Below are 17,006 nucleotides of genomic sequence, written 5' to 3' on the forward strand. Positions count from 1 at the left end.
AGTAGGGAAGTCAGGGGAGGTTTATAGAATATTCTATGTCCAGATTTCGATGGTGGGATTCTGATTGTAAATGAACCAGATTCATATAGACTAGATATTAAATTGATTTTCTGTGTATTAGTTGAAAAATTAGCATACGATATACTGTTATATATATATATATATATATATATATATATATATTATATATATATATATATATATATATTATAATTATTCCAGTCAGCAAGTTTATATAGACTTCAGGAAGGTCCATGATACACATGTTGTTTAAAAAGGCCATGTTTATTAACAGCAAAAGAAAACGTTGTTTCGCACTACTCAGTGCATCATCAGTCTGTCAAAAGTAAAAGACACAATAAAATACATTATTAACATGAAAAGGAATTCACAAGGTAATTAAAATTTACAAGTTAAAACAATAAAAAGTAAAAGAGCATAAAAAGTACATAAAACAGAAAACAAAAAGAGACTACCAAAAATTAAGCAGCCAGAATTTCTAAATATTGAAATCATGCTGCATTATGTAAAACCGAAGTCCTGAAACAACACTTTTCAATAATTGGTTATGTAAGGGACCCAGACCACTTAACAACTTTAGAATCGTTATATATCAAAAGACTGGTTCCCTCTCTCTATAGTAATACTTCCTCAGCAACTTTGTATCTGGCATAGTTGTCGTCTGGCCTTGGACGTCATTGTATGTCATTCCCTCTTCTCTCCTGCTTATAGATGGTTGGTGTTTTTGGTAGTCTCTTTTTGTTTTCTGTTTTATGTACTTTTTATGCTCTTTTACTTTTTATTGTTTTAACTTGTGAATTTTAATTACCATGTGAATTCCTTTTTATGTTAATAATGTATTTTATTGTGTTTTTTTACTTTTGACAGACTGATGATGCACTGAGTAGTGCGAAACGTTTTCTTTGCTGTTAATAAACATGGCCTTTTTAAACAACATGTGTATCATGGACCCTCCTGAAGTCAATATATATATATATATATATATATATATATATATATATATATATAATATATATATATATATATATATCTATATATCTATATATATATATATATATATATATATATATATATATATGTGAATATATGTATTTGTATTAAGTATAAAAGACTCATTAAAACACTCTGGTTTAAAGCTTTAAACCAAAGTGTTTTAATCGGCTTTCTATACTTGAGACGTATCCTGTCTTAACAGAAGAATTTATTTATATGTATATGCATATATATATAAATATACATTATATATACTATACATAGTATATATATATATATACATATATATATATACTATACATATATATATATATATATATATATATATTTATATCATATATATATATATATATATATATGTATGTATATATATGTCATATCACATTACCGTGATTCATATACACACATCGAGCTACAAATGTCCTTTAATATCTAATTCGCTCCACCTCGGAATTAATATATTTTCATATATATTTAAACATATATGAAAATATATTAATTCCGAGGTAGAGCGAATTAGATATTAAAGGACATTTGTAGCTCGATGTGTGTATATGAATCACGGTAATGTAATGTGACTCATATAATGGATACGTGTTGACAAAAGCCACTACAACGTTACCGAGGTCGAGGTGGGTTGATGCAGTCTCCAAACAACGAATACCTGAGAGCGACAGGTATTTGTAGGTGAGAGGCGGCATAAACTTATAGCCGCTTGCGGTGGCGGTGTGGGTTAAAGCTTCACTGTCGTCCTGCATATGTTTGGTTTTGATGGTTCGCGCCCGGGAGCCAACAAATCTCTTATCGACTAAAAAATTCCCCTTCGGTTAAACATATGTGAAAATATATTAATTCCGAGGTAGAACGAATTAGATATTAAAGGACATTTGTAGCTCGATGTGTGTATATATATATATATATATGTATATATATATATAGATATATATATATATATATATATATATATATTCTTATACATAATAAACACACACATACATATATGTACAAGGGACGGGGCTTCGTTTCTCACTATCGGACATCATAACTGCTTCAAATTTCTCGCACTTGAATTTTAAGGCTTTGTAGTGACAAGCGTATCGCCCATCTCCACCACCCCCCCCGCAAAAAAGAGCGAAGAATTCGATAAGTTAAAAGGGTATTGTGGCTATTACAATTACATTTATGTGAATGGTAAAAAGTGACCAGTAGATTTTACATGTTTGTATGTATAAATGTATGTATGTCTGCATATATATATATATATGTATATATACATATATATATATAATATACTATTATAACGTGTATATACATATATATATACGTATTTTTGTATATAATATATATATAATATATATATTGTGACAAAGTGCCAAATATCTGGTTACTACACTTACCATTCATTAATTGTTACCTCACAACAGCCAGACACCTGAACCTTCATCACAGGTACTAAACGACTGAATACTCTAAAGGCAACAGTGATTCCTTAAACAACTTACCAGTATTGCAGAAAACCAGACTAAGTTCATTAAAACATGTGTGAGGTAATCTTACATGCAATTAAATTAATTAAAGGGCATCACTCCATTTACAACTTTTAAAAGTCTAAGTATTTCCTTGATTTCAGATGTCTAAGTACTTTCCTGATTCTAACTCACTTCAAGTAAATTGAAGGTAAACAGCTCAATTACCACTCTATGTTTCTACCTAAGCATGATCATATAATTATTTACTTATACTGATGAAAAAGAAAACACTTATAAAAATTTTAAATACAAAAATATATTATCAAACTCTAAATTTATAAGTGAAATTCACAATATCAGGGAAAATTACTGTTTAATTAATTCTTGAATTAATTAAGCAAAATTAAATCAAAATTAATATCACAAAATTCAAGAAAATTAATTCAATCAAAATTCAGAAGTGTTAGGTAATAATTAGAATTTGGAAATTAATTCACAAGTGCTAAACAACAATGAAACTTGAAAAGAATTCTAAGTAAATGCAAATTAATTCACAAGTGTTAAATTCAATTAAATGTGCAATGATTAATTAATGAAAATAACTAAGTTAATTAAATTGTGAATGCAAATGAAAACACAGAAAAATGTGGAAAATACCAAAATTGCAAAAAAGCACTAATCACACTGAATATAAAATAAAAACACACACTTCAATAAGAAAAAATGGATAAATGCACACAAAAAAATCACTTCAATAGACAAATTGAATAAATGCACAAAAAAAATCACTTCAAATGAAACAAACACAAAACACAAAAATTTACAATGTGTAAAAATTTAAACCTGTTTCATGAAACACTGTAACTATTAGTTCTCTAAACCATTGTAACTATTAGTTCCAACTAATAAACACACATTACCTTGGTACCAATATTTTCTTTCTACTGCAGCTTGTTAAAAAAATTCAACAATTCACAATATTTCACAAAATATAAGGCGCCGTTGCACACTTGTACAATGTTTGTTCAGGTTCCACAAAAAGCACCAAATAATACCAAATAACTCTAAGAAATCTGAAATCTAAAAGATTCGAGTGACCAATTACGTTACGTTAATATGAATTCAAAAGTGATGAGAGAGAGAGAGAGAGAGAGAGATAGAGAGAGAGATCTAAATGCAATGAGGTTCCAAGTCTGAATGAATCTCTTTTTCTACTCGTATGGGCACTTCAACAGACTGACGGGCTCAAAACGTTTTGGGCATATGAAAGATGGTGCAATCTTTCTAGAAGCTTTTAATATGATGTAACTTTACAGAAAAATCGGGAAATCTCCACTTGACTTCTCGACAAAGAAGTATGCGTCTGAAACCAGTCATGTTGTAGTATGCTCAACAAGGACACGTACTCGATCGAAGCAAAAGTCCCTTATCGGACATGATGACATGTGTTTTCGAAGCAAAAGGCCCTTATCAGACTTGATGACATGTTTCCAAAATACAACGGAGATCTCGAGGTCTCTAATCTGGAGGTGATGACAAGTTGTGGAAACAATTTCTATCTTGGAACAGACAAAGTTAAACTCTCTCTCTTTTTACATACTACATTACATATTCTTTTAAATTATGTTATGCAAAATCTGAACATACATTTTTAGACATCCTATAACTCTAAGCTAGTTAAGGAACCTGAAGTGTTTGCCAAAACTCTTTTCTAACATTTTTATACTGTCAAGAGAAGATATATGCGTTATTAAAGTAGCAGCATATAACATATATCATATATATATATATATATATATATCTATATATATATATATATATATATATATATATATATATATATATTATATTAATCCTGTACATAGTATACTATACTAAAACGTGAACAAGTCAGCGTGAAACTCAAAAGAAAGAGAGAGAGAGAGAGAGAGAGAGAGAGAGAGAGAGAGAGAGAAGGGAGGCGGGGGGCGGGGGGCGGGGGCGGCAACGAAAGGCGTGTTTTCTTTTCGTCGTAATTCCAACTACGCCATAGTCGGTGAGCGTAATGATCGTTGTTAGAGGTACGAATACAGCAGTAAATAAAGTTACGCCAAATATAAATAAATGTTTATTGTCAGATTCTCTTGGATACGACCAGGGTTGATATAAGGACCTTGAATACCAACTCTAGATGAAAAATTATACACAAGAGAGAGAGAGAGAGAGAGAGAGAGAGAGAGAGAGAGAGAGAGAGAGAGAGAGAGAGAGTGCTATCAGGATTTTGAACTCACAGGGTGTGATCAGCTGTATTCACATAGAAACAGCCAATGGCACAGTCCAATTTACACACAAGTGTTTCGCCGACTAAGTAATTTTGAAAACAATCTTCAAAGAGCGATTTATTACCTATTTCGTGACAAGCAGCGCACGAAATCAAACTACTGAACTTGTGTGGCATTTAGAGGAATCTTTCCTCAACATAAAAACAAAAACAAAATCATCTCCATGATTTATTTAAACTGACTAATACAGTTACTGTTGTTTCCATATTTTCTATAGACAATCAAATTGCAAAAAAATGTTAGTTTACTTTTGATCACTAATTACAATCATTCCTTTCCTCTTTTTCCACAATAATAATTAGCTCATTTTATTGTCTTTCACCTGAACCGCGGGAACACCTTTATTTTCTTTTCTCTGTGATAACCAGCCATCTCTTTCCCTCCACATAAATCAAAAAGCAATATAGTAATTTCCTTTAACGCTCAAACACGGCATATTGCCTTTTATGATATATATATATACATATATATATATATATATATATATATATATATATATATATATGTGTGTGTGTGTGTGTGTGTGGTGTGCGTGTGCGTGTGTGTGTATACACACACACACACACACACACTATATATATATATATATATATATATATATATATATATATATATATATTATATATATATATATATATATCGTAAAAGGTAGTACATATGTATATATATATATATATATATATATATATATATATATATATATATATGTATAATATATATAATATATATATATAAGATATATGTTACTATATATATAGTATGATATATATATATATATATGTATATATATATATATATATATATATATATAGTATATATATATATATATATATATATATATATATTCACATATATATCGTAATAAAACCCTGGATGTATTCTAACGCTAAGTAACGGCATTTCACCTTTTGCATGTCAATCTTTTAATAATAAAACATTTTACTGTGTTCTAACGCCAAATGACGGCCTGCCACCTTTTATATGTAAATTCTTTAATAATAAAACAAAATTCGTTCACTTTATGTTAATTTTTCAATAATAAAACACCGAATTTCGTTTATTTCCTTGTCCTAATGACCATGACAACACAAAAACTCCACTTTGGATGAAACCTGCTGATCGAATTTCATCCAAACCTATAAAATCAACTTACCGTATCCCATACATCATCTGAAAAGGAGGATGTAGATCGTGTGGATAAGACTTCCTTACAAATGACCCTACACCCAAACGGCGTAGCATAGAAAACACTATGCCAGGAGGTGTATCTGGGTCTCTCTTGCATTCGTTCATCACAAGAGCTTCCTATCGCGTATGTACACTGTCACTCCAATTATGCTAATTGCAAGGCCCGTGCCTTCATAGCGATTGAAATCTTCCACGTGGGAACTCGACACCGAGAGAAGAAGAAGAAGAAAAAAAGGGAAAATACGCAATCTGCTCCCTCATCAATAAACAAAGAGCCCCATCGCAGTATCGAATACGGGGGGAATCGCAAGCAGGTGAAATTCAAGTACTATAGGTGAATATCCAATAACATTTTAAACAATAAACACGTCAGAGTAAAGAGCGGGGCGGAGAAGAGTATCGGACATGACAATAAAGGGATTTTCTCGTCCACTGAGTCGATTCTATAGCCCTCCGCCCACTGCGAGACAAATGAGCATCGCCGGACCATTCAACTACACGCGGTGTCCTTTACGTAAAATCCGTCTCATTATATAAAATACAAATGTAACAGTGTTTTCTTTTATAATGCTACATAGAATCAAACACAACTTCATCAACTACTATCTTATAGGAACAAAATTATTTGAAGTAAAATAAATCTGCCTTTTTCTGAGCAACGGAAGAAATGGATCGAATGGAAGCTGACTGATCCCCGTCATTATAGGATCAGGGCCATTATCTCATCGTCGGCAAATCCTACCGAGCTTTAACAACCTGGTAATGCCCTGCACACAGCCTTTTTGTCTATTCCCACGAGTAATGGCGCAGAGATGACACATGCGATGCGAAGGGATAAGGTCGTCCAAGCATGGGATTGCTTTCAGTTATTACACCAGTTTAATTCGATTTTTAACTTACAGAAGAATAAACGCACCAAATCCAATGTTAAAGAAACTTTCTATTTCATGATAGAACTATTGGGAAACTATAGCTAGCATACGTGGGCCACTGCCATCCCGCTCACAATTATTATTATTATTATTATTATTATTATTATTATTATTATTATTATTATTATTATTATTATTATTATTATTATAAAATTAAAATTTACTAGCCCAGTGAGTCAAATTGGACTTTTACAGTATTGACCCGAAAGCATTCGAGAGGTAATTAATAAAAAGAGAAAAAAAAATACGCACGTAGATTGCATGTCTACAAAGCCCGCTCACAAGCACAACTGTGTGTGTGTGTATGTCTATGAGTGTGTGTATGTGCGGGTTTATATGCACGAACTACGGGACGGGGATCTCGTATCGTACAGGTAATACGCATCCACAATTCTATGTCTTCATAAAAGACTCTTACGGTTTCAGATCAAAGCCTGATACGTTTTCCTTTTTTAGAAATAAATCGAATAAAACTGGAATAATTAATAGGCCTTATTGACACTTGACATGTATAGTATACAGAGGGCCATGATGATGAACTTCACATGTATCCTCACATGTAAGATTCAGATCAGTTTGTAGCATACACTTCTTCAATCGTGGATGACCTAAGTTGTTGTGACGCCATGGGACAGTTTTGCATCAATCATCATCATCTTCAAACGACCTGGCCATCGCATTTTCATCAAAATGTGATGTCTCGATCCTGATGACCAATCCTACTTCTTCCTGTACTATCTACCTACAAAAGCAAGCGGGACACATTATGAATTCTTGTATAACTCACCCACCTCGATTACTACTGTTCTGTTTTGGTTTCCATTCAACACGTGTGCTAAAATCTCGTTAAAGAAGCATGACATCTTTTCATGTTTATTGTGAGCACTACAATGCCTCAGTTCTATTTTTGAAATACACACAATAAGAATGAAATCAAAATATAAAAATTTTTCTCATTTTGAGAAATATTACGCATCTACCTCCCCAATCAACGCACCACAGGGTTTACCTCTAAACTTTTCGTTCTCTCGCTAGCATTTCATTTGAACTTTTATTTTCTTCCTTTTACAAGACCTTAGGATATTCTGTTAATTTTAAACAGTAGGTAATCTACTTTTGTTAATAAGTGTACATCATAATCAATCCCCACCTTAAGTTCCTACAAAAATCAGAAACTAACCTCCATTGGGAACAATTTTCCAAATCTTTAACTATTTTAATATCGTTGACCGATGGTTTCAACACCTAAACCAATTCGTTATGACCCAAGTTACACTTTCTTTTTCCGTTAACACCGAAATTCATCTGCAGACCCTGACTTATCTCAATGTGAAGAAACCCTTTAATTCGTTTGTGTTTTACCTTCCCTCTCTGCACTGTCATCTATACATTTCATTTCTTTCACGAACTTCTTTTCAGGCCACCTCATCAGACCGATGTTTCTCTATTTTGTTCTAAAAACTCCATTCTCAATCCAAAATATTTCCTTCCACACTCATCTACCTCCAGTTGGATTTCAAACGACCTTGTACCTTCACCATAATAATAATAATAATAATAATAATAATAATAATAATAATAATAATAATAATAATAATAATAATAATAATAATAATAATAATAATAATAATAATAATTTATTAACAATAACAACAGACCAGATGTGACGTTGATTGATAAAACCAAGAAGAAATTACCATGGGACACCTGAGTAGATGAGAGAGAGAGGAAAAAAAATTGATAAGTATCAAGACCTGAAAACAGAAATAAGAAGGATATAGGGTATACCAGTGGAAATTGTAGCCATAATCATAGGAACACTAAGCACGATCCAAAGATCCCATAAAAGGAACCTGGAAAAATTAGATGCTGCAGTAGCTCCAGGACCCATGCAGAAGAGTGTGCTCCTGGAAACAGCGCACACAGTAAGCAAAGCGATGGACTCCTAAGGATGCAGGATGCAACCCGGAACCCCACATTATAAAACCACCCAGTCGAATAGAATGACTGTGATAAAAATAATAATTTTCTGGTCTCTTCAATCTCTTCCAATATTCTTTTCAATCCTCCTTTCCAGTATCAAATTATTCAGGGTTATAAAAGTAACAATGCTCCTTTCCTCTATAATAATCCACCAACAGAGAAAAAATTCTAAGAGAACGGTGTTTCTGGAACTCCAGTGAAGTTGTAGAAACCTTTGTTATTATTATTATAATATAATAATAATACAGTTTAGGCTACACTGAATGACTGCCGGCCCAGAAGGTTTGACCTTAATGGTTACAGAAGACAAAAGTCGACAGATGCATGAACTGAAAATGTTGAATATTCCAGACGCTTTATATAAGTTGACTGAATAATTGAAAATGAGTAAAGATATGTGTAACTTTAAATGCTCTGCATTCTCTGCTTTCAGGGACAGAGTCATGCGGCTTATTCATCCGCAACCTTGGGTCAGACCAGCGTCACCAATTCAATTAATGTGATGGCAATGCTTCAATTAAAGTTCCTTGTCTGGAATAAACGCCACAACCAACACTTGGTTCAATGCTCTACCTTGTTCACGTTAGATTCGTTCCTCTCTAAACCCGCCATTCACTAGAAGTAATAGTTTCAGAGACAGTAACAAATCACTCATAGGGAGAGATACATTTGATCTAGTTATAGTAACTGGAGGCTTAGATACTTTTTTCAATATCCTTATTTTCCTTAAATGTTTGTATGTGCTGAGACACAACATATTTGAACATTTATAAAGTCTGTATAATTTTAGGAACGAAAACTTATTTTGTTGAACAAAAGGATGTTTAAGCGAATAATAATTTTAAGGGCTTATAAAGCAATTCTAAAGGGTACTAACAATGCAAAGTTGCAAACTTCTTATTGACATGTTTGAATGTGAACACGTTAAAACGATATCGTCGCAAATTCTCCAGCATTCGAAGATTTTGGATCCGTAAGTAATGAATTGCACGATGTGGACATTCCCATGTTATTATATTCGACTGCATGGTGCTTGCGATGTTCAGGGTAATATGGATAAATTTTGGGTAGATAGTACAACTACGCACAGACATTTACATACATAAATAATCACTTTGATTAAAACGATCTTTAGATAGCGAGTCACTTGCTCAAATCTTTCTTTATTGCACTTCGTATGGTTACTAAGTCAGATGAGAAAAAGAGGATGTTCGCCACTTTCATCTTGTGGGAATTTCTTTTGGCTGGCCTTAAATACTTCTGTGTTAATTTAGTATGCTTCATTGTGAATTGGATCTAAGCATTTTAATTAATGCCGAGTGATCCTGAACGATTCATTTGGTTTCCACAGTCAAAGCTAAATGGAACAGTAGTTTTGTAAAGGAAAAATAAAGGTTAAATTGTCAGCTCCGTAATTTGGGTGCCATAGCTCTCATATCAGGAGAGACGCATTTCTGCTTCTGGTTTTTATGGATTCTCTGTGTGCTTTCCAGTACAAGCGTGCATCACAGATTAAACCTAACAACTTTATAGTTTGGCTGCCAAAGGTTGTTTCTGAAGTGTTGATTCCAGGGATACTTCCTTTTCTATCTAATTTCTTCTTATAAAACATGACTTTTTCTGTTTTGTTTTTTTTCTGCCTTTATGAACATGTAATCTTAAGGAAGTGTAAAATAGGCAAAGTCATCCATATACGAACCCTTTTTTAATTCAGTTTGTTAAACGATTTGTGATATTGTTCATTGCATGGAGGAGCTGTGTGTCATTGGTAACGCTTCCACGTGGGATGCCTTTTCCAGCTTATAAGAATCAGGATAAGTGTTACTTGTTCGCATCAGAAAAGCGGTCTCTTTGGTTGTATCGCGCCTCCAATACAGTATCTCTGCAGGTGGTAGCATATATAGGTCTCTTGGATGTCACAATAGTGTTTTGTTTCTGTTCGAACCCTTTTAAAACAAGATCTTGTAGGAGACCCAGTGGGTCAAAATTTGTAGATCTTACTTTTCTGTGATTTCATTTACTTTTAAGTTCAACGTTAGCTATGAATTCACAATTTCTTCAACATTGCACAGTCAAATTTTTAAAAATATCGGTCGTTATCTTGTTTGGCATAATGATGGCATGTCGCCATTCTTTGGGAAACAGTTTCTTAGTCCAAAGGTGGTGTTAGATTTAGTGTTAAAATATTTTAGCTAGGGGACTAGATATTTGATTAAATCAAATATAATCTTGTATTCACGGGGGCTAAGCGATTGTAGCCGACTTGAAATGTATCTCACTTTTCTGATACCTTCCAATCAAAATGTCTCCTGCTGCTTCTCCTTTGGGCATTTCATCTGTACTGTCTATAAATCATTCCGTTGTTCTTCCTTTACATTCAATTTATGATCCAGCGCGCGCGTGCATGTACATACACACGCATGAATATATACTGTAAGGAGCAAGGGAAATACTGAAGTGAATTGTTTTTATCTCCAGTATAAACGGCGTTTGAATTTTATTAACCCTAAAGATTTAATCGCCGAGTAATCACAGGACCTCATTATACATATTCATAAACATTATATGTGTATATTATTATATATATATATATATATATATATATATATATATATTCTATATATGTGTGTGTATGATATATATATATAATATATATATATATATATATATATATATATTCTATATATGTGTGTGCATGATATATATATATATATATATATATATATATATATATATATATATATTATATATGTATATATATATATATATATATATATATATACATACATATACACTAAACAACACATATTTATAAGCCTGATATATATTAACATGATTATGTATGTGCACGTGTACGTGTTTATTCGCTTATATACTCATAGTAATGATATATCGATCTCCCTATCGGTCTAATTATCTCAAAAGTTACAACTGAGAGCCATACTATTATCTCACATTTCCTGGCTGGTCACTCTATCTCTCTACCTCTCTTTGATTGAAAGTCTTGCTATAAATTTGCGCAGCTGCTCGAAAGATTTTCCCAAAAACGAAATTTCTGCCAAAACCTTTTCGGCGCCAAGACATAAATCGTAAGAAACCTGTATAGAGAGTTTGCAACGAACGTCTCGGGTCCCCATTCATTTCTCAGGCATCTAATTTGAGTAATGGCTAATGAAATTCAAACATCCCTCGGCGCCACTTTTTCCGACCCTCGGACCGATAAGGGCGTCGTAAATGGATGGCGAGAATGATAAGTGGTTGACAGTAAGTGGACATGATTAGAGATAGAACGCCCCCAAGTTACAGGGAAGCGATAACACATAATTGGTGCTTCGGAAGTCGCTCGTGAAGGTTCGATAAACAAGGCCTCGTGAGGGACCGTTCTGTTCCTCAGAAAAAAAAGACACAGTCATCGTTACGTCGTTCATTATAGAATTTTGAATACTCTGAAAGAAAGCGGACGAAGAACCCTTCTTTCGAGGAGGTAAATGGTGGCAGATGGTGTTTGAAGGTCTATTATAAGTGATTAGAATCTAAGAATAAACTTTAGTAGTGATTACGCTATAGAAAACGAACCCGGCTGCTTTTCCCACTCCTTGTGTGGGTACGCTGTAATGAGCTTTTATGAATTCATTCGTTGTTACTCTGTTTTTGACTTACTTTTAATAGTTCAACCTCACACGGGGACTTGGCTGAACTGTTATGTCACAGAAATAATGAACTGAGAACAACAAGAGGCACCACAGCCATTTCAATTTTTTCTTCAATCACATATCGGTTTAGCGGTAACTGGAAGATTTTGTTATATATATATATATATATATATATATATATATATATATACCAGATAAAGATATATATATATATATATAATATATATATCTTTATCTGGTAAAAACTATTCTTAAACAGTTACCTATTATAACCATTCATGTATACATGCTAACCTTTTATTTTATATGGTACCATTCATTCAATTAATCACATATGCATTTTAGAATGTAATTCTTATGTCATGCAATTATCAGCAGAACTATAGTACTTTCTGTTGTGTATGTATCCTCATGACTAACAGTATATATAACATATTCATATGCATTTATCTTGAACATGGATCTGTATTTTCCATGCATTATTCTTTACTTATGAGTATTTCTATTATGTATGTATTTTTTTACATATAATTATTTGCATATTATTCCTTAATCACTTGATTATGGCTAGGACTAATTATATACTATCACACTCCTATGAAACATATTTAACGTAAGTTTTGATGTTCAGTGCTTGGCTGGTAGCTGACCGAGCTAATGTAATGAATACATTATCAAATACAGATATTTTCCATATCTGTAAATAAACCCATGACCTAAGGGGTCACTGGTGAGATAGGAGAGTGATCAGTAGCCACAACAGGACGTAAAACTAGACCATGCCATGCGATGCTTGCAGTGGCCTGGTTTGCATTTGCCTGTATAAACAATTATTCGTCTCTTGTAAACAGGTCACAGCACCTTCCATGAGAAGCTGGTGACCTATCACCTGTAGAGGAAACACGTGACTTCCGAGTCATATCTGTTATTTTGTATAGGCTGAGATAGCTATTGTCAGCTATCGATGCGACCCTCTTTGAATGTTAATTCTCTCCTCATCTTCCAAGAAGGCAGTCATCTGACTAACCCTTCCTATACTCCTGTGATGGAGGTTATAATAAAGTTGTTGAAGTTAACTCAGGAAGTTTGAGTCATCTCCCCTACTCTGAAGAAGAAACAAAATCTACTTGATGTCACTCAGACGAGAAAGGGAAAAGGAACCACAATGCTTGCGTATCACAGTCGCAAGATCTAACATACAACTGGTCGCCGTCCTATACCATTACAAATGGTGGACCGCAGACAGTTATATATGTGTGTATATATAATATATATATATATATATATATATATATATATATATATACACACACACACACATATATATATATATATATATATATATATATATATATATATATATATAATATAAAACCATGAGAAACTGACCAGCGATTACCCGATCCAGTTTCCTGATCAAATCAGCGATTTCCGGTGTTGAATTTTTATTCCTAAATGCGTATGTAATCATGAGGGTTGGCATCCTTATCTCTAAAAGGGTTCCTCAGAACCGGAAGAGTACAAGACGTTAGGTAAAAAAAAATAATTATAATATATATATGTGTATATATATATACATATATACATACATATATATATATATATATATATATATATATATACATGTGTATAAGCGATATTATCTCAAACATATACCGGTCATTATTATCTAGATAATAATAAGCTTAAATGTTAGCTGATCGAGGACGGTGGCAGTTTCAGGCTGAGAGAGCAAGCCCCTCTAAACCGAGCCAAGTGAAGTACAGAGAATGTGAATGTGTATGTTGGGGAGGGGGGGTGGGGGGATAAAGGGCCATTTTGGGGATGGATCGGGAATGGGGAATACGAAATGGGTGGTCGGGAGCGAGCAAGAATTGGGAATATTCATTTTTTGATGGTGATTTTTTTAGGAAGCGACTCAAAAACACGCGGATCAGAATTATGGGGGGGTCATAAAAGTTATTCATGAAATTAATCACGGTCTGTCTATTTGCCTAAATATCGAAATTATTAAGAGGACCTTATCAAAGCTAACCCGGTAAAGATATGCGGAGAGTTACCAAAGATAAAATTCAAATGAATGATTCAACAAAATCGTGGGATTAGGTAGAAGCAAATTTCTTTCTGAACATGTTGAAATACCGAAAAATGTAAAATTAGCTGTTTTTGTGCATCTTCAAGAAGAGTCGAACACATTCGCGGTGTTCAAGGATATGACGTGAATGCGCGTGGGAATGTAATATAATAGTCACAGTGCACAAGATTTTCACACTTTTTGGATGCGCTTGTCACTACAAAGCTTCAGATCCAAATGCGATAATATGAAGGACTTCTGAATTCCGTAGCGAGATTCGAACCCGCATCCGGAGCATCAGAACGAGGTCGCGTTACTGACCTGACCATTTGGATCTCAGGTTTTGATTTTTGTTTGTAGGGTGTTTTTACGTTGCATGGAACCGATGGTTGTTATTTAGTGACGGGACCAACGGCTTTACGTGACTTCCGAACCACGTCGAGATTGAACTTCTATCACCAGAAATACACATCTCTCACACCTCAATGGAATGCCCGAAAATCGAACTCGCGGCTACCGAGGTGGTGCGCAAACGCCATACCGACCACGCCACTGCTGCGATTATCTCAAGCCTTGAAGTGACGAGTGTATCCAAAAACTGTGAAAAATTCGAGTAGCTAAGATTTCATGGTGGTTATTAAACTTACAAAAGTATATAATAAGAACGACTACAAATTTCTAATATGCTTAGGATTGATTACAGAGCGGCAGACTCGGGGAGATAAAATAGAGCTGGTGGATTTAATACTTCGTGTATTTGAATACAACTGTATTTCAGTGAGGAGGATGGCAGACAGATTTCAGAATTCAAGAGATTTGTCTTGACCAGAAATGAAATGCTTCGAAAGACAGACTGATTCCAACCGAGTTCCTTCTTATCGTTGGGTTCCTGTCAGCTGAAGTACACCGACTCTTCCAAATTTGAAGGAAATAGGTATGATGCCATGCCGTACGTCAGCTGTCTTGCTTGCATGATGAATAATCATCAATGAGGCAGACTTTCACACCGAGACTTACTAAACTTATACTCTCGGTTAGTTAGAGGGAAATGAACTGATCAGGACCGGAAACCATACCGGTAAATAAGTGACTGCATGCATATGTACACAAATGTATGCATACATTAATACATTCATTGGCATTACTATAAAAAAAAATTTGTAAATACCAACACCAAAGAATAGTGTTATGGAGGTGACTCAATCCGTGTACTGATATGGCTACGTCCCATTTCTCGTATATTAATTTTAAGAAGATTTAATGAAAATAACGATAAAAACGCATGTCAAGGCAAAAAATATTTAACCCGCCCTTGTTATGTCCAGGAACTAACGGTCATTCGCTGGCTGGGAAATAAATACAATCGACAAGCGCGCAATCAATACATTGGTTTAACCGTTCTTTTTTTCTTTATATATGAAAGTTTCTTTATGGAATTCTTTATCTGTTTGTTTTTAAAGAAATACAATGGGTGGCCCCTTTCTGATGAACGAAGTTATGAAGCAAAGGAGATTTCACGATTTATTGCTTTGGAAAGTAAGTAAGATCTCCAACGATATCAACCATAGGCTTAGCAACGGTAAAGATTCAGCCATCTAATATTTTAACCAGCTTTCATCAAAAGCCGCGCATCATCAGTCCTCTAGATATGTTTCGTCATCGTTATTATTCGAAATGTGCCCACATTCACATGGAATAAATCACAGGTCCCTTGGCGGAGGCTTGGGACATCTGCATAACCTTTTCTAACTCTCTATGTGACTGCAGGATATCAATGTCTTGGGCATCTCTCAGAGCGTTCAAATTGAGAATGCTACATGTTCCTGACGTATGTTTTATATGCGAGTACTTAAGCCAAGTATTTATTTTATAAGAGATCTCTATAGTAATCGTGCGTAGGTATATTTTAGTGCAAGATTCTAAAATCTTAAGAAATGCAAGCACTAACAAAATACTGGCTTCGTTCATGGTTACATTCGCGATGTAACAGAGGTATTTGGTAAAAGTGAACAGACATAAAAGTATGCTTACTAATATGCACAGAGCAGTATGTACCAATTTTTGCCATGCACCCCACAGACCAGAGGATTAAAAAGTCAAATGAAAACGGGAGGCAAACGAAAGAGACTACGAAAATATGCGAAAATATGACGAACAGCTAAGCTCTGGAAACTTCACTGCCTTCAAATCATGTATGAAACCAGGGAAGAGGCGAGCCACTCTATGCGAACGTAGGTACCGTGAGAAGTATAAGATGATAAACAGCTCGATTGCTTGTTAACGCATTAGGGATGTGCGCGAGCGCATATTGATCCAATTTGCCACGCTCACAGGACTCTGTAACCTATCACCGGCAATTTTCAAAGTGAAGG

Source organism: Macrobrachium nipponense, chromosome 2 (genome assembly GCF_015104395.2).
Source record: "Macrobrachium nipponense isolate FS-2020 chromosome 2, ASM1510439v2, whole genome shotgun sequence".
Lineage (NCBI taxonomy): Eukaryota > Metazoa > Arthropoda > Malacostraca > Decapoda > Palaemonidae > Macrobrachium > Macrobrachium nipponense.